This window comes from Carassius carassius, chromosome 38 (assembly GCF_963082965.1).
Source record: "Carassius carassius chromosome 38, fCarCar2.1, whole genome shotgun sequence".
Taxonomy (NCBI): Eukaryota; Metazoa; Chordata; class Actinopteri; order Cypriniformes; family Cyprinidae; genus Carassius; species Carassius carassius.
In genome coordinates this window covers 1,875,154-1,895,476 of record NC_081792.1, presented here as the reverse complement: position 1 = coordinate 1,895,476, position 20,323 = coordinate 1,875,154, and the positions used below count along the sequence as shown (strand labels likewise).

Here is a 20,323-nt window from a genome sequence, read left to right as displayed (position 1 = left end):
TACATTGTCTGAGTTTTTTAATTTGTGGATAATCACAAATGAGATTTCAGTGATATTTTGACCTCTAAACTAGGAAATGTCCCTGGTTTTCATTTAAGAAATCTGGTCACCTATCCGTATGCCCTTCTATTTTTTTTCGGACCACAAAATGAGATAAAAAAAAATGTCCCGCAAGCGCTTGTCCATAAAATGACAATATATGGTGATCCTCGAGATTTTTAAAAGAAGTGGGTGCAAAAAAGTATCTGTGTAGTTGCTTCACTGAAATGAATCAAAAACTATAGAATACTCAAGACGTGTCACTTGTATAGTTTTGAACAGGGAAAAAGCAACACTCAGTATGGCTGCTCTATTAAACAAAGCCCCGCCTTCTTAGTAAAAGGGCCAATCACTAATTGATAAAGTCATTGTGTCACTGCAGCTGCCATTAGAAGACCTGGTTGCTATAGAAACAGTCAATGACTGCGACGTGCTTTTAGGACTATGCATGCATTGGCTGATCTAGCGTGAAAAATATGCTTTTTTTAATGCTATTTAAGCAAAATAAACAACATTTATGAGACATTTGTTGTCAGATTTCATTAGTGATTTCAAATATGAAATGTAACCATGAGCTTTGAAAACAGTTTTGGAGAATTTGATGTTTTAAAGATGGCCGCCGAGTGACATGACTTGCCCTAAAGGGACTTCGGTTGAACATTTCCAGACTAGAACTCCGGTTGTCATGACAATCATAATGACAGTTGACAGATCAGTGTGGACTGATGAGCACCACAAATATATTTACCTCAGAGAAGAAAGCAGATGGATTGTATTTAATTTCACATTTTTATTAATCTTGATTTTTCTCAACTTGTGCTTTTCCTGGGTGAGTCGGCATGAACTGCAGTGCTAATAGAGTCTCTTGAACGCACAGTCGTGCAACAGAGACCAATGGCCAAGTCAGGGTATTCATTGAATAATATGTTTAATTTCAGTCTGTTTCTCACCAAACATAATCGTATACCAGCAGAAACTGCATGAGACAGTGCATGAGACTTTTTTTTTTTAATTCATTATTTGATAGGGACACTGGACAGAGAGAAAATTGCCCCTTACTTAGCTACAGAGTTCAATTTCAGCTGCATAGCAGACAGCTCATACTAAAAAAAAAAAAAAACATTTTAACAGTCTGCTCAAATGAATGGTCTATACATATTGAACCAGACTTTCAATGAGAGAAGAGAGCTTGGTTTTATATAGACTCAGATTGTTTGGCTGTAAAGCTGCAGGCAAAACTCACTGTGACAAAAACAATGTCATGTTACGCCACTATTCACTGGAAAAACAAGCCTGTTACCACAAAAGCTAAAACCTACTACTACTCTCACACTTCTAAACAATGTTGCTAGTTAGCAGTGTCTCTACTGATCAGACTATTGGACAAATATTTTTATAGTATTGTACTTTCATCACTGAACTGGCTAATGTCTTTCTTTTACAGTAAGTGAGTAAATGATGACAGATTTTATCACTTGTGCGTGAATAGTTTCCCTGCTCTAATTTTACTTTAGTTTTACTCACAGAAGATAAGCAAAGCTGGCAACAAATGCCCCGTTTCCACCGCAGGAACTTTACCCAGGAACTAGGGACTTTGGCCTGGTACTCGATGTGTTTCCACCGCAGGAACCAGGAACTAAATAAAGTTCCGGGTAAAAAAATGCCCCTCAGAAAGTCCCTGCTGGTGAGGTAGCACTTTTTCAAAGTTCCGGAACTTTCGGGGGTGGGACTTGGCCGCTAAACATCCTGATTGGTTGAGTTCACGCAGCATTGTGATTTCAACCACCATTTAATCGGATAATTTTCAAAATATTACTGTTATTGTGTCATGAAATGTAATTTTAAAAGTATTTCAGATGAGAATGTAGTTGTTTAAAACTCAAATCTGTGGTTTATTTATAAAGACAGTGCTTATTTAAAAATGTGTTTCGCCGATCTCGGAGACGGTGAGCTCCACGCGATCAGCGAGAGCTCAGTGCGCATGTATCCGCCGAGAAGCAGCCTCTCCTCGGCTAGACCTTCTGATGTGTGCCGCTGGATCTGATGTCTCTTTAGTGGTTACACATAACATATAATTCAGCTGCGGGGTAAATCTAACAGGTTTTCTTTGGTCTGTATTCAATTTATCTATATGTTAAAATGAAAATAAAAAAGGCAAATTTATATAATATTTCGTTTCATTGTAATGGCTGTATATATATATATATATATATATATATACACATATCCCTGAACTAAGTACATTTCTGCAGCTGTTCTTATGTTAAAATGAAAACGAAAGGAGGCAGTGGTATTTGATATCCTATTTCTTTTTATTGTAAATATACAGAGAGGAAAATTGCAGTAGCCATGGTCAGCTGACTGAAGTTATCAAGTACGCTGCTGTTTGCAGATTTACCGGACTTGCTCGTCGCGGACATCACACTTCCGAGACGAATGCACAAAGTCTAAACTACCGAGGAGGATGCACATCCAAAATCAGCGTACTTTGTATTGAGAAACGCTATTACACAAAATGCAATTATCTTAGCCCTTTGACCTCAGTCCTCCTCCACAGCGAAGATGCTGTGTGGTAGTGGGCCGCTGTGGGCCTTGACTACAGGACACGTGAAGGTGTTCACTGTAACAACGCAAGATCGGGGCAGAGCTTACGAGACTCCAACAACCACATGCCATTTGTGTGTCAAACTAGACTTCGATGTACCAGCAGGAAACCCAAGTATGTAAGGTTTGCAGCTGAGGTTGATGATAAGTGAAGAACGTTATCTTGGGATGTGTGTGATTGGTGTTGTTATGCGGTTGCTATGGGCTCTAAGTTTTTTTTAGTCACTAGCTGTTGTTTGTGTGGTTTCTAAAGTCTGGGTATACTTCATATTCTGTGCTCGTGTGCACACAGCTTGCAAAGTTCACCCAAACAGCAGATGAAAGGATATGGACGAGTTCGACACATTCACAGCTTTTTATACTCTCCCAGACATGAGAGGGCAACACTGAGTCATGCCATTTACAGGATATTCGCTCTGAAGGACAGAAGAAGAAAAATGCAGAATCCACCATTTAATGCAAAGTTGGAACAAAACACAAAACACAAAAACGAATGCAAAATATATGCTTTGTGTTTTTCTTCTGTTTCATTGTGTTACTTTGTATCGCTTTTTCCCTTCACTCTTCTTCAACTAATGTACAGTACAACACAACTGTGCATGTTGCCAGTCACCTTGTGCATGCATTGTTGTATGTGGAAAGCAGATGGCCAAAGTTATATTGGACTTAAGTCTCTCCAATGTTCTGGTTTTCAGGGCCCCTTCTTCATGACGACACACAAACACTGAAGTTTAACACTAGCAATGATCCATTACCATCATGGTCTGTTATGTCTCTTTAGTGATGCTTTCAAACTATGTATGAAGCCCTTAGTGTTGCAATGCATTTCCAGCCTTTTAGAGCTTGAATGTGCTAAACTATAGGAAATGTAACTGATTTTTTATTTTTATTTTTCATTATGGGCCTGTAATAATGAAGCATGCTAGGTTTATTTGTACTGAATGGCGGCAGATCACAAAGCTGCCCCCCACCCCCTCCACCCAAAACCCTGCAGTCCCCGGGCTAATGATTAATACTGTACTCTGTGCACGAACACAAAGACAAGCAGATTCCTCCAGGATAACGCAAACCATTTGACCTCATCTGCAGCGTGTTCACTCCGTTTGACAGATGATCCAGCACTGTGGGCTGCACTTCTGTCTGTCACAGCCCAGCTGTGGGCTTGTGAGTGTCCGGCACATGTGTGCGGGTATGATGCATCAGACTGCAACATGTACTAATCTGATCCCCTACAGATACAATCATACAGCCCCACACGCGTGGGTAATGAGCGAGTCTCCCGCTGCCGGGCATGATGAAGGACGAGCCACAGCAGCAGCAGCAGAAGTCAATTTCTGCAGTAATTACAGCAGACACACATTTACGGCTTAAGCGCTTGTGCATATCACACCTATTGCATGACTAAAATGCTGAACAGACAGCTGTCTACAACTTATAAAATCAGTTTAATCTGACTTGTATTTCTGTTTTTATGTACAAATTGTATATAGCTGTATAAAAACTATATATAATGTTTTCAAGTAATTTTTTTTTCAACATCCATGTTATCTTCATAGCAAAAGTTTGCTTTAATATTACATTTCAGCTATGAAACTACTGTAAATATCACTGATCCCCCTCATGTTCTTACGTAGCACATCCTCCACTTCCAAAAAAACTTGTTTGTCGCAGTGAAGCTACTACTCTGGAGGTCACTGCCATAGAGTCCCTGAAGACGGTCTTGCCCTGCCCACATCAAAAAGCTACTTTAAACCACCTGACTTACTGTGAAGCAGTCTAATTTAACAACATGACACTGTGTTAGGAACGTCCCTGTCACCACTGTCTGTACTCAGGCGTATCTGAAGGCACCCATGCAGGAGAGCTTTGACATAATCCCATTTGACTGTAACTGGAGCTTCCAGAGGAGAAAAAACATCCATGACACTGGTCAGGAGCTCCGAAGACTTGTTTGACACACAGTATGAAACCTAATGCTTTCCCACCTGCCAGCATGCCAACCTTCTGCATGTGAAGGACAGAGATACACACATGCATTTCAGCACAGCTGTTCCACATTCCCGCATTGAAGATCAACACCGCAAACATTCATTAACCATAAAATGATGTGGCACTAGTAGCATAGGTAGTAGCATAGAGTTTTACTTACTGAACCAGACGATCATGTCAAATCCACAACCCTGTGAGTCACAGAGAAGAGAGATCACACTTCAGCATCTGAACCAAGAGACGTGTGCACACAGCCTCAACCATACTACACAACACACACAGAGAGAGAGAGAGAGAGAGAGAGAGAGAGAGAGAGAGAGAGAGGTGGAGGGAGGGGGTGATCCCTGCAGAACACAGAGAGAGAGAGACATGAAGCAATGGAAACAGATGGATAGATGGATGGATGGATGGATGGATGGATAGATAGATAGATAGATAGATAGATAGATAGATAGATAGATAGATAGATAGATAGATAGATAGATAGATAGATAGATACTAGTCAACTTTTTCCACACCAAACTCATCCAGTCATGTTATTGAGCTTAATTTGTGCACAGTAATGCTGGAACAGAAAGGGGAATTTATGTCTTGGTATGCTGAAGCATTATGATTTTAAGAGGCCTGCCCAACCCCTAAAAAGTCCTATACTATTATATTTTCCTAGTATAGTTGTCACAATACAGTCAGGCAGGTAACATTCTGCCCTCATTCACAAAACCCAGACTCACTAATTAGATTGCCAAATTGAAAAAGTAATTGGTCATTCCCCAGAACTGGTTTCCACAACTCCGGAGTCCAGTGTTGATGTGCTTTACATCACTCCATCCCACCCTTAGCATTGTACTTGGCGATTGTGAGGCTTGGATGCAGATGCTTGGTCATAGAAACCAATTCCATGAAGGTCCCGCTGCACAGTTTTGGTGCTAATTATTAATGCCAATGGAATTTTGGCAGAGATTAAATTTAACGAACTGATTTATTCCAAAGGTGACATCCTCATCACATTACACCTTTTCCCCACAAATGTTTGTAAATGAAGTCTCCATCACTAGGTGCTTGACTTTAAATACCTGTGGGAGTATGACCAGTGCAGGACATTCTCAAAACTGGGTGCTTTGTCCCACATCCTGCAAGATTATATCCGTATTTTTTTCTTCTTCTCTGTAATAATAATACTGCAATAAGAAATGTATTTTTACATTAAGAATGTAAAAAATCTATTTGCACAGCCTAGTGGGAAAATAACCAACCAACGCTTTCGTAGAGATGTTTTTTTTTCTGCTGATAAAAACTGGACGAAGCAAAGGAACTAGTCTGCACCTCATCAAAAGTCACTAAATACAGCTTTACCAGTCAGCACTTCTTCTAGAGACATAAAGGATAAGAACCTCTTACTCAAAACTACCAGATTCAAAAAATACAGGTTCCAGATGTGCTGAATCTGATAAAACACATTTAACGTGTGCATAGTGTAATTAGTTGTTAAGGAAATTTATTTTAGTATAAATTCTGCTTTATTACCTACTAGTCTGTTACCCTGTTCTTATATTTAACAGACTGAATAGGTCCTGTGGAGTAAGTTGAGTGCAAAAAGCTTTTCAATGATTTAAAGCATGTTATCATCCAATCATCATCAGTTTTTTAATTGTCTAGTAGTAGTAAATTAATCTCTCAAGCATATTCTGCATTGTCCTACAAAATCACATCTACTGTCCTGCAACAGAGCAATAAGCAGGACTTCACCCTAACCTGTGGCAATGGGTCTGACTGAAACACCTGAATTGAAATATTCAGAGGCGTGTCCCAATACGTTTTATCCATATACAGTAGTATACTCTCCGTTTCGGATTCCTGGATTCCTACCTCACGACCACCAATCAACGTATGGATCATCAGGAGGAACCGGTCTCCACCACCGCTCAGGCAGTACAAGCTCTAGTGACGCAGATGTCCGAGCTCACTACCCAAATTCAACAGCTAAGATCGCCCGCTGCGCCCACCCCACCGCCTGTTTCCCCCAATCCTATTAACATCGACCAGCCAGCACGAGCCCAGGATACCAATGCCGGAAAGATATGCGGGTGAGGCAGAGCTGTGTTTAGCTTTTCTGACTAGATGCTCATTATTATTCTCCCTGCAACCTGTAACCTTTTCCACTGAGAGATCCAGAGTGGGGTTAGTGTTAAACCTGCTGTCAGGGCGTGCGGCTCTTTGGGGGATGGCAGTGTGGTAAAATAACCATCCTTGCTGTTCCTCATTCCAGGCACTCCAGGAGGAGATGAGACTGGTGTTTGACCGTGCGGTCGAGGTGTGCGAGGCGTCCCGCAGACTCTCTGATCTTCACCAAGGCAAGCTTTCAGTTTCTGACTACATGATACAATTCCGCACCCTGGCTGCCGAGTGCCACTGGAACGGGGAGGCGCAGTGGGACAGATTCCTGCATGGGCTGGCTGACCTTGTCCAACGTGAAATATATACATTGGATCTTCCCAAGAGCTTGAACGGACTGATGGAGTTAGCATTACAGGTCGACTCGAGGTTGGAACAGCGTTCTCAAGTAGAACAGCACTCCTGAGCCAGAAGACAACTCAAGCCATTGGGCTTCCTCGCCGAAGACACGGTCAGTCCATCCAGCGATCCCGAGCCCATGCAGGTGGGTAGAGCTCGGCTTTCCCAGGAGGAGAGGGTACGTCGACGAACTAAGGGAATATGTCTTTACTGCGGCGCGGCGGGGCATTTCCTCAATCGCTGTCCGCTAAAAGACCAAGCCTGGCAGTAGAGAGGAGGCTACCCTCAGGTAGAGCAGCATTGGGGAAATCCTCGTCCGCGACTCTCCTTCTGGGAAGATTGCAATGGGCAACCATTTCTCACGATTGCCAAGCCCTGGTGGATTCCGGAGCGAAGGGTAATTTCATGGACATCTCATTGGCCAATCATCTCTGCATCCCCATCACTTCACTCCACAAACCCATTGCAGTTCATGCTCTCAATGGTCAGACATTACCCACCAACACAACCATTCACACCACGGATCCCATTACAGCTAGTCCAAAATGCAGCAGCAAGAGTTCTTACTAGAACCAGGAAGTATGACCATATTAGCCCGGTCCTGTCAACACTGCACTGGCTCCCTATCAAGCATCGTATAGATTTTAAAATATTGCTTATTACTTATAAAGCCCTGAATGGTTTTGCACCTCAGTATTTGAATGAGCTCCTTTTACATTATAATCCTCTACGTCCGCTACTTTCTCAAAACTCAGGCAATTTGATAATACCTAGAATATCAAAATCAACTGCGGGCGGCAGATCCTTTTCCTATTTGGCGCCTAAACTCTGGAATAACCTACCTAACATTGTTCGGGAGGCAGACACACTCTTGCAGTTTAAATCTAGATTAAAGGCCCATCTCTTTAACCTGGCATACACATAACATACTAATATGCTTTTATTATCCAAATCCGTTAAAGGATTTTTAGGCTGCATTAATTAGGTAAACCGGAACCGGAAACACTTCCCATAACACCCTATGTACTTGCTACATCATTAGAAGAATGGCATCTATGCTAATATTTGTCTGTTTCTCTCTTGTTCCGAGGTCACCGTAGCCACCAGATCCAGTCTGTGTCCAGATCAGAGGGTCACTGCAGTCACCCAGATCCAGTTCGTATTCAGACCAGATGCTGGATCAGCACCTAGAAAGGACCTCTACATCCCTGAAAGACAGCGGAGACCAGGACAACTAGAGCCCCAGATACAGATCCCCTGTAAAGACCTTGTCTCAGAGGACCACCAGGACAAGACCACAGGAAACAGATGATTCTTCTGCACAATCTGACTTTGCTGCAGCCTGGAATTGAACTACTGGTTTCGTCTGGTCAGAGGAGAACTGGCCCCCCAACTGAGCCTGGTTTCTCCCAAGGTTTTTTTCTCCATTCTGTCACCGATGGAGTTTCGGTTCCTTGCCGCTGTCGCCTCTGGCTTGCTTAGTTGGGGACACTTCATCTACAGCGATATCGTTGACTTGATTGCAAATAAATGCACAGACACTATTTAACTGAACAGAGATGACATAACTGAATCCAATGATGAACTGCCTTTAACAATCATTTTTGCATTATTGACACTGTTTTCCTCATGAATGTTGTTCAGTTGCTTTGACGCAATGTATTTTTTTTAAAACGCTATATAAATAAAGGTGACTTTGACATTGACGGTAGCGGGTAACCACACTGAAACACTGGAATTCCTCCTCACTGACACTCCCCTCAGCCCCATAGTTCATGGGCACCCCTGGCTTAACAAACACAACTCCAGGTTGGACTGGGGCCAAGGCTCCGTTTCCACCAGGAGTAATCAGTGCCATGCCTCTTGTCTTGTGTCTGCTCATTCGTCTGTGTATAGTTCTGTGTTTGTCTAACGTGCCCAAGGAGTACCTCGACCTGAAGGAAGTGTTCAGTAAGTCCCGGGCAGCTCCTCTTCCTCCCCTGCCTGAGGGAGTTTGGTCCGACGTCATATGATGGGGCCATGGTTCCAATGTAGCTTGTAATCCAGGAGTTAATAGAACCAAGTTCTTGGTTAAGCAATGGTTCTGGTGGCCTGGTATGGCTCGCGACATCCGGGAGTTTGTTTTGGCGTGTTCGGCTTGTGCCATGGGTAAGACTTCCAATCGGTCCCCAGATGGGTTACTCCAGCCGCTGTCTGTTCCTTCGAGACCCTGGTCACACATCACTCTAGATTTTGTTACCGAAAATTTGAAATGGCCATTAACCAGTTAATAACGTTATTTTAGCGTTCCATTTAATATTTGAAATTTGCTGTCAACCAATCATGAATTCCAGTAGTACGGTGTATGCAAATGTGATGCTGAAGCCAATGAGTGAAATGTCCGCTCAGCTGTGAACTCATCATAGGTTATTCAACACTCAAGCGCCAACATGCTTAGCCTTTCCTGTCCAACTGGGGACCGCAGCTCTCCTTTGATTATTCCCAACTCTGCTCGCCGGAACGCAGAACAGAAACGTTAACATATCGATTCTGCTCGGAGTGAACCGACTGATTTTTTTTTTTTTCGTCAAGCCCTGAATCAGACTACTTTTGGATTACTTTTAGATAACTTTTGACCTTACTCATTTATCACATTGATTTCTCTGAATAGTTTTCTCTTTTCCTCTCGGGTTCCATTTTAACACACATACAGTAAGTACAGAGTCGAAAATACTTTGATGAGAGAGAGGCTAGTCATTTGGTCAGGAATATAGCACGTGCACTAGACTTTCTGCACAACAAAGGTAAGTACTGTACATTTACTCTGTGGCTCACTGACCATGACTCAGTGCAAGTGTATTTACATATAGACTTCTCTCACTGTTTCCAACAGGAACCGCTCACCGGGACCTAAAGCCTGAAAATATCCTGTGTGAATATACTGATAAGGTAACGCATGCATTTTGACTTTGGTAACACTCTGTGTAGTTTGTTTGGTTACAGAAGGATTAGGGTTGGGAGAATCCAGAAAGACTAGTCAGTAAAGACAAAAAATGCATTATTTTAAATCAAACATTAGTATACATTACTAATAAAACATACCATAGTAGTAGTCATTGGACACCAACATGCACAGTTAGATGCACAACCCAATTTCGACATTTGGAAATGTCTGAGAAAGATTCAACTATGACAAAAGCTTGTACAAGCTCTGCTGATTCATTCTTAGTCACCGGTTTCTGAGTGCGCATGAATGCAGCAAACAGTATCAGCTAATTTTGACCGATTAATAATCAGTTGAATGGTTTAAAAAGAAATTTATTTATTTTCAGTAAATTTTAAAAATATTAAAAAAGGTTTGCTGCATGGTTAAAATAATAACATACAACGATTATTTCATTCGGAAATAGACATAATGCAGACACAAAATGTTTAAAAATATTAGGCTATAATAATCACTGTAATCATTTGGCATTCAAATACATTGTGAATACGGAAACATTTGATTTCGTGTCGAATTAATATTAACCTCAGCTTCACCAAGATTAATTTGGTTTTGGATTGACGTTTTTATAATGTTTGTAAACATTTTACTTTAGACTACAGGCATTTTAGCCTTCATTATTTCAGAAAGTAATAGGAATAATAAAATGTGACGTGAGCCGCGATTTTTTTTATTTATTTATTTATTTATTTTTACTCTCAAAACGCAATCTTATATACAAGTGTTTTTTTATTTTATTTTTTATTTTTTACAATGCACTTACCATTTTTAAATATCTTTAAAATACTTTGATGTCTTTAGGGTGTTGATAGAATTTTTTATTTTTATTTATTACTTTTTTTAAGTAGCTTACATTTGGCCAAAATCTAGAGAAGATGATGCTGTTTGGCTGTGACTAAGCGTTAGATCTCTATTTTTTTCCTTTTCTTTTTGAGTAAAGAAAACGCTATACTATATTATTGTAGAACGTTGTTATCCGGTGATTATGTGATTTGCTCTGATTGTATTCACCTGTTGCCACATCAAAGGACTCGTGAAAAGGAGGTGCATGAGATGTAGCAGCGGCTGTGAGGTGGGTGACTTGTGGGGTTACGTTTGGCTGTCTCTCGGGGACAATAGGTCCTCCGGAGATGAAGATAGTCAGTTAGTTAGACTCCGGTGTGTGTGAGTGAGTTGAGCTAGGAGGGAGGGGTTAACTATTAGAGTCACCATCACCTCGCGGGATTGTTGTTTGGCGTTTTTGCCCGACTTTATGCCTGAAACGTTTACGGGAACTGGGCGTGAGTGGTCGGATTGGGCTGACCAATTTGAAATGGCTGCGGGAATTAACGGGTGGGACGATGAATTAAAATTAAAATTTATGTCTTTGTTGTTGTCAGGTCGTGCGCGTGATATTTATTGCGGTTTACCTGAGGAGGCTCGACGGAATTTTACTCAGTTGAAGGCAGCAATGGGTAAATGCTTAGAGCCGTGTGAAAGTACTGATTGGAATCGGGTGAGTTTTTCCTCCCGTAAGAGACAGCCAACTGAAACTGTGCGCGAGTTTGGTAATGCTTTGAGACGTTTAATCTTCAAAGCGTATCCTTCTGTAGATAGTACAACTAGAGATTTACTGGCCCGAGACCATTTTATTGCACACGTAGGTAGTGCTGATACACGTATTCATCTGCGCAGTGTTAAGCCAGCCACTTTGGAGGGGGCAATTAATTTGGCGTCAGAATTGGAATTAATAAGGGATCTGGAACGAAGTGTTACTCCCCCAAATGCGAAAGTTTGTGGTGTGGTAAATGGGAATGTGGGAGCAGCAAAAGAGGCACAAATTCAAGTTTTAGTAACTATGGTGGAAGGGCTTCGCCAAGAAGTTAAAACTTTCCAGACTACTGTTAAGATGTTACAAGATTGGACCTTGAATACATCTAGATCAGTCCAGCAATTAGATCCCGTTAATAGGCGTGATACTCGGACTTCAAAAATTGATAGTGCTAGAATGGATTTGCAGAACCATGACAGAAGTGAGCAGAACCATGACAGAAGTGAGGCTTGTTGGGAGTGTGGGTGTACTCGTCATATTAAAAGGGATTGTCCATATGTGTCGGGAAATGGGAGGGGGCGGGCACGGTAGACCAGGTGCCCGCCCCTGTTTGTTCTGTGCCTAGGTTGGGGGAGATGGGTCAGTCTCGGCCGGGAACAGTTGGGGTCTATATGTTTGGTAAGGTGGGGGGTGTGGAGACCCGTTTGTTGGTAGATACTGGAGCACAAGTGTCAATTGTACCGAAGCAGTTTTGGTGGGGGGCCACTGGGGGAGTAGGTGAGTTGGTGGAGTACAAGGGCAGCTTGTCAGTGGGAAATGGGGAGAAGATGGAAGTGGTAGGCCAATGGACAACTACTTGTCAATTTGATTCTTTGGCTGTAGTATCTGATTTTTTAGTGGCGGACATTAACCCCGGAGAAGTGTTATTAGGCAGTGATTTTTTAGTCAAATTCGGTGCAAAATTGGATTTGGATGAACTATGCTGCTATCTCATGGGGAAAAAAATTAAGGTGCAATTGCAAGCTGATTTTCAAGTTCCTCCCCTGCCTGTGGTAGTTCGGGGAGATACAAGGATACCCCCACGCAGTGAAGCATTAATTCAGGGTTCAGTCGAGGGAGCGCCATCTGGAAGGATTATAGGTATGTTGGAGCCTGGTTCTTCTTTACCTCGTCATTGTGATGTGTTGGTAGCACGTGTAGTGTGTTCAGTGACGGGTGGGGTTATGCCAGTGCGTGTTATTAATGTAACTGAGGAAGCCCATACTCTTCGTGACGGTATGAAAATTGGGGTTTTGTCCACAAATATAGAGGTAGGGGAAGGGGCAGAAGAACTGGAACAAGGTGGGGGTGTTAAGACTGCATGGTCTGTTGATGCCCTTATCTCCTATCTTGGCTTGGACTCTAGAGGTTTCGATGCAGCACAAATGCAGGCTATTGGCCAAATATTAGAACAGTATAATCAACTTTTTAGTACAGGAGATACTGACTTGGGTAGGACGCACTTAGTTAGTCATCGGATTGACACAGGGTCTGCACCACCTATTAAGATTGCCTCTCGCCGAGTTCCACTCCATCTACAAAAGGAAGTGACTGATCACATAAAACAAATGTTGGATAATGGCATCATTCAGCCTTCCTGTAGTCCCTGGTCCGCTCCAGTGGTACCAGTTAGAAAAAAAGATGGTAGTTTACGTTTTTGTATTGACTACAGGAAGCTAAACGAGGTTACACAGAAGGATGCTTATCCTCTTCCAAGAATAGATGATGCCTTGGACAGTTTAACAAATGCTGGCTGGTTTTCTACTCTCGACCTGGCCAGTGGATACTGGCAGGTTGAAGTTGACCCCAATGATAAGCCAAAAACTGCTTTTATAACATGACAAGGCCTGTTTGAATTTAATGTTTTAAGTTATGGCTTGTGTAACTCTCCTTCTACTTTCCAAAGACTGATGGATCTGGTTTTAGCAGACCTTCAGTGGACTACATGTCTGGTATATCTTGATGATATAATTGTTTTTGGAAAAACGTTTCAAGAACATTTGGGTCGTTTAGAGCAAGTTTTTAGGAAGTTACATGGGGCTAACTTAAAGGTGAAGCCATCCAAATGCAATTTGTTTGCGAAACAGGTGTCTTATTTGGGGCATATAATTTCAGCCGATGGTGTAAAGGCTGATCCATCTAAGGTGGAAGCTGTAAGGGGGTGGCCAGTTCCTAGGAACCAGACTGAGGTGCGTGGTTTCTTGGGACTGGCCTCTTATTATCGTCGTTTTATAAAGAGTTTTGCTGAAATTGCCCGTCCATTGCATCAATTGACTGAAAAAGGCAGGAAATTTCACTGGGGAGATGATTGTCAAAGAGCTTTTTTAGTACTCAAGTCATGTCTTACATCTGCTCCAGTTTTGGCCTATCCTGATCCCTTAAAACTATTTATTTTAGATACCGATGCTTCAGATGCTGGAATTGGTGCTGTATTATCCCAAGTAGAGGAAGGGATGGAGAGAGTAGTAGCCTATGCGAGTCGGGCCCTTACAAAGCAAGAACGCAAGTATGCGACCACCAAAAAGGAATTGTTGAGTATGGTGACTTTCACAAAATATTTCAAACATTATCTTTTGGGGGCAGAGTTTGTATTGCGGACCGATCACAATTCCCTGAGATGGTTGCATAATTTTCAAGGAATCGAAGGACAACTTGCTCGTTGGTTAGAACAGCTATCCAGTTTTCAGTACAAGATCGTTCACAGACCAGGCAAACAACATGCTAATGCAGATGCTTTATCTAGACTTCCTGCTCTGAATTCAGTTTCAGAAATGCCTGGTCAAGTGGGACAAACTGTTAATGGGGGGACATGTCCTGTTAGAGTGGTGCAGGTGTCTAGTTTAAGTGTAGGGGCACCACCTATAGAAAGTTTGGATGATGACTTGATTAGGCTGCAAAGGGAGGATAGGGAGTTGGGCCAATTATTGCACTGGCTGAGTAAAGAGGAGCGTGGGATGATAGGAGACCATCCGGAGTTGCGAAAATTTGCAGTAGTGTGTGATCAGCTTCAGGTGCAGGACCAGTTACTGGTGCGGATTCCGCCGCATAATTCTGATGCAGTTGGTAAAGTACAGGTGGTATTTTCAAAGTGTCTGGTCTCAAAAGTCTTAACAATGCTGCATAATATGGTAACGGGTGGTCATTTAGGTGTGCAAAAACTGCAGGGCAAGGTTAAAGATCGTTATTATTGGCCAGGGTGGTTTGCTGATGTGAGGAGATGGTGTAGTGAGTGTTTGGATTGTGCCTCACGCAAACTTCCAGCTCGAAATCCTCAAGCCCCCCTTTGTCCTTCAATTGTTTCTCGGCCCTATGAGCGTGTTGCTTTGGATATATTAGGTCCACTTCCTGAAACTATGGATAAAAACCGTTATATCTTGGTGGTGGGGGATTACTTTTCGAAATGGACGGAGGCTTTTGCTTTGCCAAACCAAGAAGCTCGATCTGTTGCCAAAGTCTTTGTTGAAGAGTGGGTGTGCCGTTATGGTGTTCCTCGGAGTCTCCACTCTGATCAGGGATGGAATTTTGAGTCTCTTCTCTTTCAGGAAGTATGTCGTTTATTGGAGATTAATAAAACTCGTACATCACCTTACCACCCTCAGTCAGATGGGCTCGTTGAACGTTTTAATAGGACCCTGCTGGCCATGTTGTCTCTCTTTGTGGATGAGAACCAGAATAACTGGGACTCATTGTTGCCTTATGTCATGATGGCATATCGTAGCAGTGTACATGCAACCACTGGCTTTACTCCCTATAAAGTAATGTTTGGGAGAGAGATGGTATTGCCTGTGGATGTAATGTTGAACGTGAATTTGGAAGAAGCTTTTGATTCCCCAAATGAATATGTGCAACGCATGGCTGAGACTCTATCTACTGTGGTGGGAGCTGTACAGCAACATCAGTTACAGGCTTCTGCCAGACAAAAAAAATATTTTGATTTCCGGGCCCAGGTACAGTATTATGTGGAGGGGGAGCTTGTCTGGGTCCGGAATAAGGCCAGGAAAAAAGGGGTGTGTTTTAAGTTACAGAGAGCTTATAAGGGCCCTTTTAAAGTGATCGAGCGATTGTCTGATGTGTTGTACCAGATACAACCTATAAAGGGGGGCAAAACGGTAGTTATTCATTACAATCGTTTAAAACCATGTGTGTCTCAATTTGTTTCAGAGAGGGTGGAGGGGAGTGTGGAGTCTGCGCAACCGCCACAACAGCAATTGGTGGATCAGCCGACCCTTCAAAGAGTGCCTCTGGGGGTATTTGAGACATGAGACATCTGTATGAGACATCATACAGAGGGACAACTTGGCTCTGTAGGAGAGAAGGGTGCACTTCATCGAAATGATTTGTTGATGTCTCCAGTGCAGCAGTCAGAATCATCGTTGGAGTTGGCAGCTGAATCGGTAGATGATGGTGGACGAATGATGGAGGATGACATGGCCCCTTCTATAGAGACCTCTCGACCTGTAAGACGTAGGAAGTTACCGACCTGGGCGAAAGATTATCATTTTGACTCGAGGACGAGTCCTCCTGAATTAGAGGGGGAATAGTGTAGAACGTTGTTATCCGGTGATTATGTGATTTGCTCTGATTGTATTCACCTGTTGCCACATCAAAGGACTCGTGAAAAGGAGGTGCATGAGATGTAGCAGCGGCTGTGAGGTGGGTGACTTGTGGGGTTACGTTTGGCTGTCTCTCGGGGACAATAGGTCCTCCGGAGATGAAGATAGTCAGTTAGTTAGACTCCGGTGTGTGTGAGTGAGTTGAGCTAGGAGGGAGGGGTTAACTATTAGAGTCACCATCACCTCGCGGGATTGTTGTTTGGCGTTTTTGCCCGACTGTCACGCTAACTTAAGGAGATGAATGAGGCTATAATTGGACTTGAGTGTTTCCCCCGCTTCTGAAGGTATATGGACTAGAAGTAACGTGAACTTCCTCCCCGTCTCCGATTGGAATGATTTCCCCCTGACGGTCTGTCGTGACTGCTCTCTACCCCATGGCTGGGTCCTGTAAACCGGGGGAGAGGGAAGTGTTTTAATTTATTCCTGTGTGTATGAGAGAATGAATGGTGAGAGTGTGTGAAGGGCGATCGGTATAAGGAAGGGGAGTCGGGGAGTATAGGGACGGAGTAACGCGTCTTAATTATGTGTGTAGTGTAGGTTGACCTGAGGTTTCCAATAGGGGGCACCATTGTATTAATCTATTGCATTTGAAGTTTCACTGTGTGTGTTTAGATGAATTGACGTGGGGATTGCGTGTCATCCCGTGCCTTTTTCCTCTGTCCCCATACTCGCACCTGTGCCTTTATTTTAGAAGCTTTATAATTGTAATAAAAGAAGTGTTTTCTGTGGTACAATGATTGTGGAGTCTTATTTTTGACGGACATAGACTTAAATAAGGTTCATTACATTATTATTATTATATTATTATTATTATTAGGCAAATAATAGGCAAAGAATATTGTTTTAAAAAAATAACGTTATTAACCGTTATTTCTTCCATCCGAATGGGTTTAGGAACGGTAATAATATCAGAGGAACACAGAACAGAAACGTTAACATATCAATTCAGCTCGGCTTGAATTTTTTTTTCCATTTTCAAGCCCTGATTTGAACTAATTCCAACAATGACTGCATGATTTTGAGAGTCATCTTTTCAAACAGAGGACAACTGAGGGACTCAAACACAACTATTACAGAAGGTTCAAACATTCACTGATGCTCCAGAAGGAAACACTATGCATTAAGGGGGTGAAAACTTTAGAATTTGAAGATCAGTGTAAATTTAACTTATTTTGTCTTGAAACATGCAAGTATCTTTTGTTAGCTTCTGAAGGGCAGTACTAAATAAAAAAATATAGTTAGACAAAATAACATAAATGTACACATCTTCGTTCTGTTCAAAAGTTTTGAAATGAGTTTGATGCATTCTGTTTCCTTCTGGAGCAACAGTTAGTGTTTTTCACTTCCAGTTCATATTGATTACATAATTATGGGATATATGATTATAAACAAAATTAATAGTGATTGATGTGGTTTGAAAACGTATCCGGCACGGAGTCATATGGTGTCTGGGAAGTCTCTTGAGCTTGTTCCTATAATATCAGTTGTGCTCATGCTGCCTTTTTGCAATTTTTTTTCTTTTGTGTTTTAACACACATATATCTCTTCCGTTGTTTTGCTGACCAATATAGCACCTCTTGCAAACTGAAGACATTTACCTCATTTTTTTTATTTATTTTTTTAAATCTACGGCCATCTCATAACTCCATTTGCAGATATTCTTTGTTTTAATATGGTATTCCTGATCAGTATTTCTAGCAACATATCCAGTTTAAACCTGATAACCAACCATAAACCCCTTCGACCATATTTGAACATATTAATTTGTTGATTGGTCACATGACATACATGTAAACAAATTATAATTCAGAAATTCATTCTGTTCAAAAGTTTTCACCCCCTTAATGCATTGTGAGCGTTTTTCACTTACCGTTCCTACTGATTTATATAATTATAAGATATATGATTGTAAACAAGATTAATAGTGATTGATGTGGTTTGGAATTGGTAAAACTTCTTAAAAAATATGATCAGAATATTGACACTTGTAATAATTATGCACACAATGTGTATGCTTTTCCACATCATAAATGTTATCCATGGTCAGCATTTTTGATTTTCCTGTAATGGATTAATTTTGTCCTGCTTTGTGTGCAACGAAGATAATGTTCATTCTGCTTACTGCCCATAGGAGTTTAGTATAATAACTGATATAACAGAGAAGAGAAGTAAGGGGAAAGGTGCCACCTGTTTTATATAATTCAAAATACACAACTAATTGCATATTACACAGATATGTTATGAATGCATTTGTTTAATTTAGTATTAGAAGATAATGTTTAAGCCTTACACATAAGAGTCTCAGTTTATTAAAATGCTCTACTGTGGAAATTAGTTCACATGACATCAGTGTCAGAAACACTTCCTTTAATCACCGACTTGAGATGAAAAATAGTTTGAGCCAAATTGATACACAGACTTATTATAGCATTGCTATAGGACTATGACTCATAACAGGTATATTGTTCAGGATGCTGATTGTGAAGTTATTTCTCTAGAAAGCTGAAAGCTACAATCGGACCTAACAAACAGTATGTTTTGAACAGCACTACTTGTAACATTATCAGGCACTCAATATTATCAATACTCAATTATACATTGTGGCATTCAAATAGCTTGAATAACTCAACCTCCACTGAACACTTAATTATTAATTACAGACCGATCGCTGTGTGACATCATCATCACCATCAGACCGATCGCTGTGTGACATCACCATCAGACCGATCGCTGTGTGACATCATCATCAGACCGATCGCTGTGTGACATCATCATCATCATCAGACCGATCGGTGTGTGACATCATCATCACCATCAGACCGATCGCTGTGTGACATCATCATCACCATCAGACCGATCGCTGTGTGACATCATCATCAGACCGATCGCTGTGTGACATCATCATCACCATCAGACCGATCGCTGTGTGACATCATCATCAGACCGGATTTGTTGACCGATCGGTGTGTGACATCATCATCACCATCAGACGGATCGCTGTGTGACATCACCATCACCATCAGACCGATCGCTGTGTGACATCACCATCAGACCGATCGCTGTGTGACATCACCATCAGACCGATCGCTGTGTGACATCATCATCACCATCAGACCGATCGCTGTGTGACATCATCATCACCATCAGACCGATCGCTGTGTGACATCATCATCACCATCAGACCGATCGCTGTGTGACATCACCATCAGACCGATCGCTGTGTGACATCATCATCACCATCAGACCGATCGGTGTGTGACATCACCATCAGACCGATCGCTGTGTGACATCACCATCAGACCGATCGCTGTGTGACATCATCATCACCATCAGACCGATCGCTGTGTGACATCACCATCAGACCGATCGCTGTGTGACATCATCATCACCATCAGACCGATCGCTGTGTGACATCATCATCACCATCAGACCGATCGCTGTGTGACACCGATCGTTCTGCAGCACCACTTCAAATCCAATGTGATTATGGCCAATGGTTCAACACGCCAAATGGTTCACCAGATTTGTTGAAAACGTGGATTAAGAAATTAAATGCCGCTTTGAACTGCTCGGAGATGAACAGTTCTGCTTTGTCTTTATCTTCTGGTTGGCAAAATTGAGCAAAACAGACAACATTGTGCCCATAGGAGTTTAGTATAATAACTGATATAACAGAGAAGAGAAGTAAGGGGAAAGGTGCCACCTGTTTTATATAATTCAAAATACACAACTAATTGCATATTACACAGATATGTTATGAATGCATTTGTTTAATTTAGTATTAGAAGATAATGTTTAAGCCTTACACATAAGAGTCTCAGTTTATTAAAATGCTCTACTGTGGAAATTAGTTCACATGACATCAGTGTCAGAAACACTTCCTTTAATCACCGACTTGAGATGAAAAATAGTTTGAGCCAAATTGATACACAGACTTATTATAGCATTGCTATAGGACTATGACTCATAACAGGTATATTGTTCAGGATGCTGATTGTGAAGTTATTTCTCTAG

The 20,323-nt window shown here is 41.7% G+C and overlaps 3 protein-coding genes across 10 annotated transcripts in view; 1 reads left to right on the top strand and 2 right to left on the bottom strand.

Annotated features, from left to right (window-relative positions):
• LOC132119150 (plasma membrane calcium-transporting ATPase 2) overlaps nucleotides 1-4,906 on the bottom strand; it is a 111,334-nt gene extending 106,428 nt beyond the window's left edge. For all 8 annotated transcript variants that reach the window (XM_059528907.1, XM_059528899.1, XM_059528902.1 and 5 more), the window contains exon 1: nucleotides 4,793-4,906. The gene's annotated coding sequence lies outside the window, so the exon portion shown is untranslated. The remainder of the gene's footprint in view (nucleotides 1-4,792) is intronic.
• LOC132119151 (synapsin-2-like) overlaps nucleotides 1-20,323 on the bottom strand; it is a 511,637-nt gene that overhangs the window by 401,839 nt on the left and 89,475 nt on the right. The window lies entirely within an intron of this gene.
• The window catches only part of LOC132119156 (metalloproteinase inhibitor 3-like), a 386,564-nt gene that overhangs the window by 325,195 nt on the left and 41,046 nt on the right, over nucleotides 1-20,323 (top strand). The gene's annotated exons all lie outside the window — the stretch shown is intronic.